Here is a 13,905-nt window from a genome sequence, read left to right as displayed (position 1 = left end):
AACATGCAACATATATTAGCCCGACTCTCCTTTTATTGAGAATATCTGTATCGAATACTCGACATTGTGATATGAATATAGATAATTAGACATTTATTTTAAATAAAAAATAGTATGTAAAATTTTAAATTATTACTTCCTCCGTCCCAAAATACTTTTCCCGTTTGCTTTTATTACGCTTGTCAACGTACACTTTTGATCTTTAATATCTTTAATTTCATATTAGTATTAAATATAAAAACTTCATCATATTAAAGTATTCATAAATACGAATATAACAATATCACTCATCACTCATGACTATATTTGATCGTATAAATTAAATGTAAATTAGTAATTTGTCTCATGTTATGAACAGTACCAACATCTCAAATTTCTTGGGATGGAGGGAGTACTGAATTCAAAACTCGAACACATATCCCACTTGCACACTTTTGTCCGAGTAAGATGGCATATATGGAACACAAGTACGCATTGATCTATGGTTATTTGGGCCGGGTCAAGTTAAATGGGGTGTCGGGTTGCACAATGTCCAACTACTCCTTTACAGCACATACGACAACGAAGGCGTCTGATGAATGTCATATGATTTATGGTATACATTTATACGGAGCACAACAGCACAGGGGAGAACTGATATTACTGATATTGAAGTACTGCACTTTACAGAAAAGAGAAACTGAAATACTGCAAAAACAGAACAATATGATGCAAACAATCATTTAAATACGTTTTGTTTTACCGATTAACATTAATCCATCATTTATAAATACATTTTGTTTTACCGACTTAGCATTAGCATTAAACATCGTTTAAAATAATTAAGTTTTGTTTTACTGATATAGCATTAAACGAGAATATATAGTTGTATAGATATATTTTTTTTAACTTTACCACTCATATGTATAGATGCGTTTTTAATATAATATATATAAATAATTTTTGATTTTTTATATTTAACTTTGTTGTGGTGGAGCTGTACTGTTAAAAATACATTTCAAGTGTGTTAAAAGATTTATTAATTTATTTGAATCAATATATATTTATTAGACCTACTAATATAATTTCTAATTTGTTAATCTCGCTAATTATATTAAAAAAATAGATATACCAAGGGATGTGTCTAAATTATAATATTTAAAAATATCATAATTGAAGTAGATATGTGTGTACAAATCAAAAAATTTGGTACTTTGATTATGATAGTATAATTTAAATATCCGATCATGTGATTTTCTAATATAACATATAATTGTCATAAATCCTACCTAATAGCATTTTCAATCATACAAATCCCTTAGTTAAAATGTGAGTTAACATACCAAAAATAAGAAATTGAACCAACCTCACGAAAAATTCAGACTCCAACCATACCTATCTGTTGTCTATAATTTTAGCCAACCTCCGTATTATATTTGTCGAACCTCTATAGATCATCCGTATGAAAATTGCACATCATTTATTACCATATTGAACTCATATATTTTATTTTAATAATCTAAAATATTAATAACATACTATTTTTAATTTATAGACAACCAATATAACCAATATCATTGAAGCACAATGTATTACAGGTTCAGCAAATTTTACATAATGTCTTAGAGATCCAATTTAACCAACGATTATAACCAACTCCGTTGGAGATGCTCTTAGTATTAAATACTAAATTTTGGGAAGGGAAAATATTATGTAACATAAGAAATATATTATTTTTTTTCAAATTTCACGTATCATTTTATTAATTGAATATATTATTATTTAATGAAAATAAATATAAAAAAATAGGTCTCAATCGTCAATATATAATATCGATTGAACTCATTACCTATAATACCATAATCATTTGAGAAGTAAAAATAGTTGGGATATCTAGAATACCCATCAAAAGACATTTTTGTGATTTTCCGAACGCATCATCAAATAATTTACTCAAGGCACTTGCAATTTTATATAACAAATCGACATCACACAAGTAACAACCAGTTCATGACGGCAGTTGAGTTGATCATAAAATAAATTTCTTGCATGCAATAGAAAGGTGTTGGACGTACACATCGGATAGTGATTAAACAATCAACACTAACAAATACTACTCCTAAGGAGGGCCCTTAAGCATCGCTATACACACATAGAGAAAGACCTTACTTAGGTCATAGACTCAGTTGAGTGAGGCCGTATACGACAAACGGTTTTTGTATGGTGTGTCATGGTCACATGTTAAGCGCGGAAAATTTTGTGCTTGGATCATTTTGATTGGCTCCTATCTCACGATAATGGTGGATTCCCTGCAAATACACCAACCACACCAATCAAAATCTCCCAAATACAAAATTTTCACGCTTAGCATGTGCCCATGGGCACACACTAGCCAAACCGTACAACAAAACATCACTCATCACTTATCAGTTATATCACCCAGAGAACAAAGACAAATCTATTTGTTTAAGAAAAGGCGAAACTGTCTTTACGTAAAAATTACATAATATTATTGCATGATTGTAAGTTGGACCTAAGTCATTTCCCCACTTACTCCCCGCAAATTATTATCAATAAATACCTGTAAATTAGTTTGAATGTTTAATACTACGCTCTCCCTCCAAACGTAGTTTTGATTTTCTGCACATACTTAGAAATATAAATGGGCGTTAATTTTAATTCCTCCTTTTAAAATTAAAACTTATATGTTGCTTTTAATAAAATAAAATAGAGTAAAGTTCTATGGAGTACATAAAATATTGGAGTATTGGAGTACAAAGTTGGATAAAATGTATTCATTCATCTAAATTTCAATATTTTTTTTTCAATAGTATTCGGAAACATTTAATAACCTGCACATTATGTTCTACAACATAAACATTCTAATCAAAAGGTAGAATAATGACTTTTATAAATTACAGGACTCTATGTTCTGCAATATAACTAATAAGCAGAACAATAATATTAATATTTGTTAAAGTTGAAAGATATTAACGATTGATAGACAATTATGTGTAAGACAACTTATAAATGATAGATTGTATATAAATTTGCATAATCAAATATATTATTTATATTTAAACTAAAAAATTAAGACTTGTACTCCAATACTCCAATGTTTTTGTGTAATTCATAGAACTTAACTCATATAGAATAATATATAAGAGTGGGATGTGTGAATGAGTCAAATAATTTGTTGAGCAAGTATATATTTTACATATATATCACACATATCTATATGCTTTAAATTTGATAACTTGATAATTTTAAACGAAGAAAGTAATAATCACGGTACAACAAAGATCATATCAGTGAAGAGTGAAGACCATTGGTCCTTATCTAACTGGCCCATGCATAAACTTTCTAAAATTCCATAATTATACATCGGTGTCACTCAATGATTAGTCGTTACAATCTCATCTAATCTCCAAAAGTAGAGTTTGTCATGACCATAAAAAATAATTATATATATATAAAGCTAGTCACCATGTTTATATAAAGCCGGTTTGTTATTATTCAAGCTTCGGATTATGCTTCGCCAGTTTGTGCTAATACTGTCACTAAATGTTAGAACTTCTAGTTTTATATGTTTTGAAAGCTATTTGCTCTGGTCTAACTCACAATAGTGTTCTTAATTAGGTATGTTATGATGCACTAATAAGTTTAGGTAAGACAAGGAAAAGGAGAATGTTGTCTTATACTTAGTTTTATACATCTTTCGATTGGAACCACCATAAAACTTATTCTTAATTTCACATCATTACTCTACCCGATTTTAAAAGTTCTAAATTATATGACATATTAAGAACCGATGTTTCTAAAATTTTAAGATAGGAGAATAAGTAAAAGACTGTATTCATATTTCTTCGGGCATTCCTCCTTATTTAATTTTTCAAGATTTCCCTATTAGATATGTTGGTCGCGCAATACCCGTTTTAATGATATTGTCTGCTCTGTGCTGTGATCAAACTCGCATGGATTTGTTTTCGGACTTCTCGCAAAAGAACTCATACTAATGGAGTTATTTGACTACTTATACTCAAGACAAATCTCTTTTATCTTCCCGATATGGGACTTGGGTTGACACTCACCCAACAATCTCCTCTCAACAAAGAACTGCCAATCTTGTGATTTTTATACCGCTACTACTCATCGGTTCCTCATTCCTAACTCCCTTGGTCAAGAAGACTTTCGACATCCTAATACCTACAATACGTCACAACACAAGTAGTCCAAGATCTCCTATCGCAATTTTGGAGAGCCTCCCACATCACACAACAGCCTCCCACATCACACAACTGCAACCCAAGATGAGTTTCTTAACATGACTATAATACAACTTCTTAGGCCATGCAAAACCGGTTAACTCCGCATTAGTATGATATTGTACACTCTGGTCGTGACCAAATCCGCACGAATTTGTTTGCAGATTTCTTTCAGAAGACATCATACTAACAGAGTTGTTTCCCTGCTTATATCGAAGATAAATATTCTTTATTTTCTGCTGTGGGAATTGAAAAAATTGTTAATATTATATTATTACTCTTTACATCCCAAATTTGATATTTTAGTTGAGTTTGAACACGTAAATTTAAAGTACACTAACCATATATTTTTGTAATTCATTTCTTGATTTTTCTCTTTATAAATTAAAATTTGCATACATAATTTTTTATTCAAAAGATTTTTTTTTTCTAAAAATAAATTTTGTAACTTGAATGAATTTAGGGTCAACTAAAAGACATCAATTTAATGAACAATACTCCCTCCTTTCCATTCTAATAGTCTTATTTGTTAATTTTTTTTTTCATATTATTTATCCGTCTTTTTAGTCTAATACAAATTTTATACAAGTTTCAATTTTAACATTTATTAAACCACACAATTTTCATGATTTACAATATAAAATATGTTGACTAACAAAATAAATGAAAACTTAATATTTTGTATAAGCAAGACATAACAATGATAACAATATATCATATTTAATATTTCTTAATACGTATAATTTGTGCAAAGTGGAATATTAAAATGAAAAGGATGGAGTATTATTAACTTTAAAAACATCATATGACAAATGAATTCCAGAACGACATCCAAAGGTAACGTAACGGAACATAATTCTAACATTCATAATTATTCGTTTTTGTCCTAATCTAGTTGTTTAGTCTGAGATCGAACGGCTAGGGTTAACTGATGGAACTGACTTTGTGTGGATTAGTGAAGATAAAATTATAAAAAATCCTTAATTAATTTCTTGGGACCAAACATGCTTGTGAAAGATCAAGAGTGAAATATACACTACAGACAAGTCAAGAAACTACAGTCCAAAGAGATACTCCCTCCGTCCCAGTCAATAGTATACATTGGGAGACGGGGACACGACACGGACTTTAACGCTTCAATATAGTATAATTCTGTAAATTATTTTTAAGATTTTCTTTTTTTATATAAAAGTATAACATTTATATTTTTATACAAAAAAAGAAAATCTTAAAAATAAGTTGTAGAACTATGTTTTACAAAAGTTTTAAAAAACGTGTCGAGCAGTGGAAAAAAAACGTATACAATTTGACTGGGACAGAGAGATTACTTAACAATCTGATTTCTAATACTCCTATTGCTATATCATAGCAGGGGTCCGAGTTGAAAACAATTATTATATTCATGGTCTTCATTAACAATTAGATAAGAGGATTTTATATCTTTTTTATTGAGTTAGTTTAGTTACCATTGGGGATCAGAAGTCACTGAGTACACCGCCCCAGACGAGTACACTGGATGCACGGATTCAGGGGGAAGAATCCGTCCGGTTCAGTTTTTTGCTTGAGATCAAAAAATATATATTTAATTTCTATAATAAAAAATTATAATAAAATGGTCGCGAACAACTCGACTCGATTCTTAACGAACTCGACTCGACTTGTTCGAAAACAACTCGAACTCGACTCGGTTCTTAACGAACTGGAGTTCGAATAACAAAAATTGTTCGATAAACTTAACGATCAAACTCGACTCGTTAAGCAAAAACTCGGTTTCAAACTCGATAAGCAAAAACTCGACTCGACTCGGTTCGTTTACATCCCTGCACACCCCACCGAAACCTCTTATCTTCCTTGGAAGTACAAGACAACATAATCATAGCTTCCTTCGATATATATACAAGTGTACAACATAATCATAGCTTGATAATGTTGTCAATTTGTCCCTAGTTGTCATCTGCAGTGATGTACGTATATTTACCGCTTCATCTCAATCAACTGTCATGTTTTTTTACAAGTTATTTAAATTTTTTAATTATTTAAGAGGCCAAGGGAAACAACAAAAAGAGTTTATGTAAATTTGTCGGGTGAAGGAAAGACAAGGGAAGTAAGAAGAGCGGCATAAAATAAGGTCGGTCACCGGCGCCGTTGATGCTTCCACGGTCACAACTAGTCAATTGTCCCATGCACGTGATGCTGATGTGCCAACTTGTACTCTCGAATACTCCCTCCGTCCCTTTAAATTCTATACACTTTCTTTTTCTGGATGTCCCACCCAATTTTATACATTTCAAAACTTTCCCAAAATAGCAATTTTTTATAATATAAAAATCTCAACCACCCACTACTTTCATCCATTTTTCTAAATGTATCGTTTAACGGTTTTTCTATGGTGTGCCCATGGGCACATAATAAGCACCAACTCTTATAAGTTTGGTGCATTTTTATTGGTCACCTAATCATAAATAAAGATGGCCCCCTGCATTTACATCAAGTCCACCAATAAAAATCCACCAAAATCATCAATTTTAGTGTATAATGTGTGGCCATGGGCACACACTAGACAAACCCATCATTTAAATATTGATGGGTCCCGCTACTTTTCCCACTTTTTACATCAAGTCCACCAATAAAAATCCACCAAAATCATCAATTTTAGTGTATAATGTGTGGCCATGGGCACACACTAGACAAACCCATCATTTAAATATTGATGGGTCCCGCTACTTTTCCCACTTTTTATTTTTTTTCTACTACTTTATCTTAGTTTATACACTTTTCTTAATCTCCGTGTCCAATCCAAACGTACAGAGGGACGGAGGGAGTACTAATTTTCTTTTGACATCGGAACTCGTAAACTGTAAACAATATATCAAGGCGTTACAAAAGTTGAATTCAAATACGTAATGATAATGACATAAATTTGAATGAGTTCGAAATTTTCCATTTTTTATGATTTTTCTACTGAAAGTCTAAGAATGTAAAATTTCTATGTGAATATAAAAGAAATGCCACTTCTGCTAACTCAATCATTTTCTTAAATTTGTATTTTCTAATTACACATTAATAATGATTAATCAGAGGAAGTTCAAATATTTCTCAAAATCGTTACACGATATCCTAATTTGTATTCACATGTTATAAGTATTTAAATTTAAATTATTTAAATGCTTTATGTCCACCAAATAACAGTCTTGTAAAAAAGACAAAATATTCTACTTATAAACACATGTCACATTGTCCGAGAGAAAAGCTACACACACATCAAACTTTATTTACTTTTCCTTTTCACTTTTATTAACAGGGAATAAAAAAAACTCTGCACGTAATTTAAATTTCCAATATTTCCAGCTCACGGAGGTATTTTTTTATTAGTTCCATATTTTGAGGTTTCAATGGAGGTGCAAGATTGTGGTCATATGTACAAGAAATTTTAAAATTAAAAAAATCTTAATATTAAAATATTGCAAAGTAGATTTCGTGGCCTTCCTTTAGAGTGTATGTGAATTGTGAAATGCATGTTTTTTTTGTTTCCTGTATTAAGCTATATATCCTAGAATCTCCATAATGTTTTCGACTTGAAAATCAGTACATTTCATACCGGAGTTTCGTCTCATTTCAAATATATAATAAAAAATCATTATATTACACTTGAAGAAAGTTTTTCTAATTTCAGATTCCTAGCCGACTGCTCTACCTATTTTTGAAGATTTAATTATATTTTTATACTGTAATCTTGTAAATAAATTACCAAGGCCTTTAAAAATTACTCCCTCCGTCCCCCTCAATTGTTTACATTGGAGGGGGACACGGGGATCAAGACAATGTATAAAAAATGAGTAAAGTTAGATGAAAAGTGGGTAAAGTGGTGGGATCTATCAATATTTAATACTCCCTCCGTCCCTTTTTATCTGTCCATTTTGGAAAAAAACACACATACCAAGGAATAATTGATTGTATAAACTTTTTCATTAAATACCTCTAATTAATATCTTGAAAATGGTGGAATACCCCTACTTTATGTCTTGAAAACATGAATTCAAACAAGTTTTAAATAAGTCAAGTCTTGAAAATTGAAATTATGGAGATATATTTGAAAAACTATCATTAAATTAGTTTTGAAAGTATAAATGGACAGATAAATAGGGACAAATTTTTACTTCCAAAGTGGACAGATAAATAGGGACGGAGGGAGTAATAGATTTGAGATAATGGAGGAAAGTAGTGGGTGTAATAGTAGTTTTTATTGTTAAATATGAGATAGTGGGTGTAATGATGAGAAAACTTACTATATATATAATAACGTAAAGAAATGAGAGGGACTGATGTGCTCGAAAAGAGATTTAAAAATAATCGCAAGCGCACGATCACCGTTTTAATATTTAAGATTCGTCCACAGAGATTAAAATTATTTTTCGCAAATCTTTATTATTAACCTAGGCGGATTAGAACATATATTGTGAGAATGGGTTTCAAAATTAAATCTAAAATTTTAATTAAAATTTTGACTAAACTAATCAATTATTACCTAATCAATTTAATCTATTCAATTACCAATCATCAAACATTTTTAGAGAATTAAACAACTTAATTAAACGAACTACTCGATAACAAACCAAGTCATGACAAAAACACAAAAAAAAGCAAAGCAAATTAAATGGTGGATAAACTAGACTAGGGGTGAGCGTGGTTCGGTTCGGGGCGGTTTTAAGGTAAAACCGGAACCGGAACCGCGAATCTTCGGTTTTTAAAATTAAAAACCGAAACCGCAACCGAACCGTCGGATCGGTTTCGGTTTCAAAAAACTCGGTTCGGTTTTAGTCGGTTCGGTTTCGGTTATAAAACCGCAAGAAATGAGAAAAGGAAAAAAATTACGTATTGAATCTTTAAAAATTATTTTACAACATTAAAAGTTATCTTTTTGTATCTTTACGGTATTAGATCGATGAAAAAGTCCAAGGCTGCGAGTCTATAATTTTGATAGTATGTTTCGTACTACTCTTTTGGATAAAATCTAAGGTATGTAAAAAGGATCGAACCTAATTCAAGTATTCTCCGGCCTATACCAAACTATAATCTAAATTCTATATATTACTTAGTTATGGTTCATGATATATTAATATAAATATATTTATATATTTATATTTATATGTGTATTATAATTTATAAATAATATTTATTTATTTATTTTAAATAATCGGTTCGGTTCGGTTTATTTCGGTTCGGTTTTAATCTAAAACCGGAACCGCAACCATTAGAATCGGTTCGGTTTTTTAATTTGCGGTTTCGGTTCGGTGCGATTTTATACGGTTCGGTTTTCATCGGTTTTTAACGATTTCGGTTCGGTTTCGGTTTCAATTCGGTTTTTTGCTCACCCCTAAACTAGACAATGGTTCACTGGAGTCCTTCCTAACTTACACACGGCAAAAATGAATTACCAAGTCAAATGAATCCACCAAATTGCTAATCACAAAAACAGAATCTAATAGTTAAATAAACGAAGGCTGTGACTCAGTGTTGAGACTCGACAAAACAGAATGACCCAGCCACTCGACAAGCTAGACTAAACGCAGAGACAAAGCTCAAAACAGCAAAATACAGCAGCCATAACAAACAACAAATTCAGATTCGGAACAAACAAAAACTCAGCAGAATAGAAACGGGACTGGCTTGAAAACTTAAGAGCGCAGCAACACACAAAACCCACACAAAACCCAGCCAACAGACTCGACATAAACAGCAGCGAATTACAAACTCGGAACAGAAGCAGACTCGGTTAGAAATCAGCAACGACTCAGACAAAATCTCAGGCTCGACACTAACTGAACTACAGAATCACGCAGGAAACAATAGCACAAAACGAAGCAAAAACGAACTCGAAAGCAAAACAGAAAACGAAATGGGAATTGAAACATCAAATTTTAACAACGCAGCAACGAAACAGAACCATCAACTCAGCGAAGAAGAAACAAAATCGATTACTAAACAAACCCAGAACTAAAACTCAGCTAAACCGTGACACCAGGACTCGACTCGGAAATCAGCAGAACAGAGCAAATAAAACGAAACTTGGCTCAGCTAAACTACTAACAAAACGCAGCAACTCGACTTAACCAAAACGAAGAACAGAACAGAGGGCAACTCGCACAACTGACTCGGAAAGCAAACACCAGCCTCGACTCAGCGAATTGACTCGGAATCATAAACAAAGCACAGACCCAGAACTCAGCAAGGAACCAACATTCAAGAACCGCACAAAAACTCAGAACTACAGGACTCAGAAAACAGCAAGCATAACTCGGTAAACTCGGACGACGTGACTCGTAATTGACTCGGTAAAAACAAGCAAAGCAACAACGGAACTCTGTATTGTGACTCAGCAACGACTCAGTGCACATAACACAAAGTAATTGAAATAAAAATGAGAAGGGTGTGCGTGGGGTTTCAAAAGAAAACAGGGGAGATGGGTTTGTTTTTGTAACAAAAAGGAAAACAGAGCAGAGGCTTCTACGAGAGTTTTAAGACTGAATTTTTAATTACTTTCTTTTAACAAAAATTACTCAGCAAATTTATGACTAAAACTACAGCAGAAAAATTTGGGGTTTTAAATCTAAACCCTAACACAAATTAATTTTGTGCTAGAACTTAGTTGACTATTTCAATAGATCACAAATTTAGACTAATCACAAGTTTAATGATTCTTCATTTCCCAAAAGCCCTTAAGCATATATGGTGGTACTTAAAAGAGTCATTCAACTTGGAGAACATAAATTAAAAAGATAATACAAGATTAAGCTAAAAGAGATTTGCATAGAAATTAAAAAGTGTTTACAAATATGGTATGAAATTGAGAGAACAAAAGAAGATCTAGCACTATACTACCTACCAACTAGGAAAAGACTAGGTTAAAAAGATTATGATTACAAGTAAAGAGATGGGGGATTTATAGCTAAAGATTTAGGGTTTAGGGGTAGGGTGGCTAAATCTTGTCCATCCATGTGCCATGTGTGTTGGGTAGATCATAGCCCTCCATGTGCCCCCTTACTTGCCAACTCTTTTTGATTTTCTTCTTTTCTTTTCCCTTTTCTTCTTTTTCTTGCATTTTCTCTTCTTTCTTTATTTATCTACAATTTCCTGAAATAAAATAAATAAGCGATTAATACTACGAAAATAAACAAAAAATAGGCACTTAAATATGCAAAAATATGGACTAATCAGGGACATCCCAAAATAATAACCGTAAAAAAATGAAAGGGCCAGAGGGAGTAATTATCAATACAAAAAGCAAGGTCTATTTATTCTCATCCAAAAAATCTGGTGAAGATATAGTAGAGAGTAGAGTGCAGAGTAGAGATGCACAAAAGATCTGTTCGGGCCAGATCCAGACCGGGCCAAAAAAATCCGGATTTTTTTGAAACCAGATCGGGCCGGGCTTTTTTAAAAATCGGGCCAGGCCGGGCCGGATTTTTCTAAAAATACTTGGCCTGGTTTAGTTATAAAAAGCCCGGATTTTCCAAAAATCCGGATTTTATCCGGGTTTTTTTGAAAATACTAGGCCTGTTTTAGGCCCTCGGACCGGGCCGGGCCAGACCGGGTTTTTTTCGGATCGGGTTTTTCAGATTTTTTTCCAGATCGGATCGGATCGGATTTCAGATTTCAGATTTTTTGAACATCTCTAGTGCAGAGTGACCAGAGGCTTAAGGCAACTTCATGCCTCTCTTTGTGCATGCATGGCTGGTTGGAACTGATAAAAGCTACTTCAACTTACAAGTTACAAGTGGCTTAGGAGCTAACCTAGCTACACACCCACATATATACACTACTCCCTCCGTCCCAGTCAATAGTATACATTGGGGGACGGGGGCACGACACGGACTTTAATGCTTCAATATAATATAGTTATGTAAATTATTTTTAAGATTTTCTTTTTTTGTATAAAAATATAACATTTATACTTTTATACAAAAAAAGAAAATCTTAAAAATAAGTTGTAGAACTATGTTTTATAAGAGCCTTAAAAAGCGTGTCGAGCAGTGAAAAAGAAACGTATACAATTGACCGGGACAGAGGGAGTATAATATTAATATGTGCTCTTGGAATATTACAACAGTAACTTTGATATATAAGCTTTTGAGCTGACTTTAACTTGGGAGCAGGGAGGAAATTTCCATGCATTATCTTTGATTTTGATAGAAGCAAGCACTTTTGTTCCTTTAGAATATATTACGTCTCAACTTTCTAAGACGACTAGTCATCACCTAAGTCTTGTTTTGCTTTGATTATTCATTTTATCACCTAAATCTTTCGAATACATTTCAACAAATTGAAAAGTCGGTATACAAATTTATTTTGAATGATCCTGTCTTATTATTGAAAGTTAATATCGTGCTCGGTTGGAAACCGTCCCGCAGGGCCGGCCCTAGAGATTTGATGCCCTAGACGATTTTTGAAAATGGTACCTCTATTTTTTAAGATCGTGAAGGAAAATTTTACATACAATCAGATCAATGACATAATAAAACATTGTTTTAAGATTCACAACATAATCAATTCAAACATGTAAATATTTAATTACATAAATTTATCATTATATACTACATTTGCATAGATTTTTTGGTGCTCATGAGAAAGTGGTGCCCTAGGCGTTCGCCTTGGTCGCCTTACCCAAGAGCCGGCCCTGCCGTCCCGAATTCCTAACTAAGCCAATAATCTTAATTTGAGAAGTTATCTTATTTATGATAATTAAAATAATCCGATTTTTGATAGAATATTTATTCTTGATTGAATATCTATTGTGGAAGTATTTCTATCCAAGATAAGAAAATATGGTAATTATCATAAATAAAATTTGAATTAAATTAGGATTAGAATATATGTGTGCCTATATATATTAGAATATATGTGATGGATACACAAGGGAAGACTTTTGTGATCAAGTCGAGGGGTTTGTATTTAAGAGTGTTGAGTGATGGAACGACTCTAATTTTACAGTATGTTTAGTGGATTTGTGGTTTTACCCTCTTTTGAGGGTTTCCATGTTAATTGTTTATGTTTTTTACTTCCATGCTTGTTATTGTATTTGATTAACGCCAATTTATAGTGGATGCGATCATAACAAACTGGTATCAAGAGTCTGAGTTTAGAAATCGTTGAGGATCGATGCACCGAAGTATGATGGGATGATGGATTTTATTATGTGGCAATTGACCATCAAGGATGTATTAATTAAACAAGGATTTGATGATGCCTTGGAGAAGACGAAGCCAACAGAAATAGGTGATACAGATTGGACGAAAATCCAGAAGAGAGCGGCGAGTACAATCAGGTTGGCACTTGCACCCTATGTGAGATAAAACGTGTTGAGGGAGTCGACACCGAAGAAGATATGGGACAAGTTAGCAAGCATATACTTTTCGAAGTCGTTGACCAACCGACTTATTTGAAGAAGGACTTATACTCTTTAAAATTGGATGAAGAAGGTAATCTCCATGATCACATTAGTTGTTTTAATCAGCTAGTAGTCATCTGGCTAATGTTGATGAGCCGATGAAAGACGAGGAACAATATTTGTTTTTGTTGTCGTCATTACCAAAGTCCTTCTAATATTTCAAGCAGACGTTGTCAGTGGGGAGATCGTTTCTTGTGCTTGATGATGTGTTAAAAG

The sequence above is a fragment of the Daucus carota genome, chromosome 2 (assembly GCF_001625215.2).
Source record: "Daucus carota subsp. sativus chromosome 2, DH1 v3.0, whole genome shotgun sequence".
Classification (NCBI taxonomy): domain Eukaryota; kingdom Viridiplantae; phylum Streptophyta; class Magnoliopsida; order Apiales; family Apiaceae; genus Daucus; species Daucus carota.
This window is presented reverse-complemented; position numbering follows the sequence as displayed.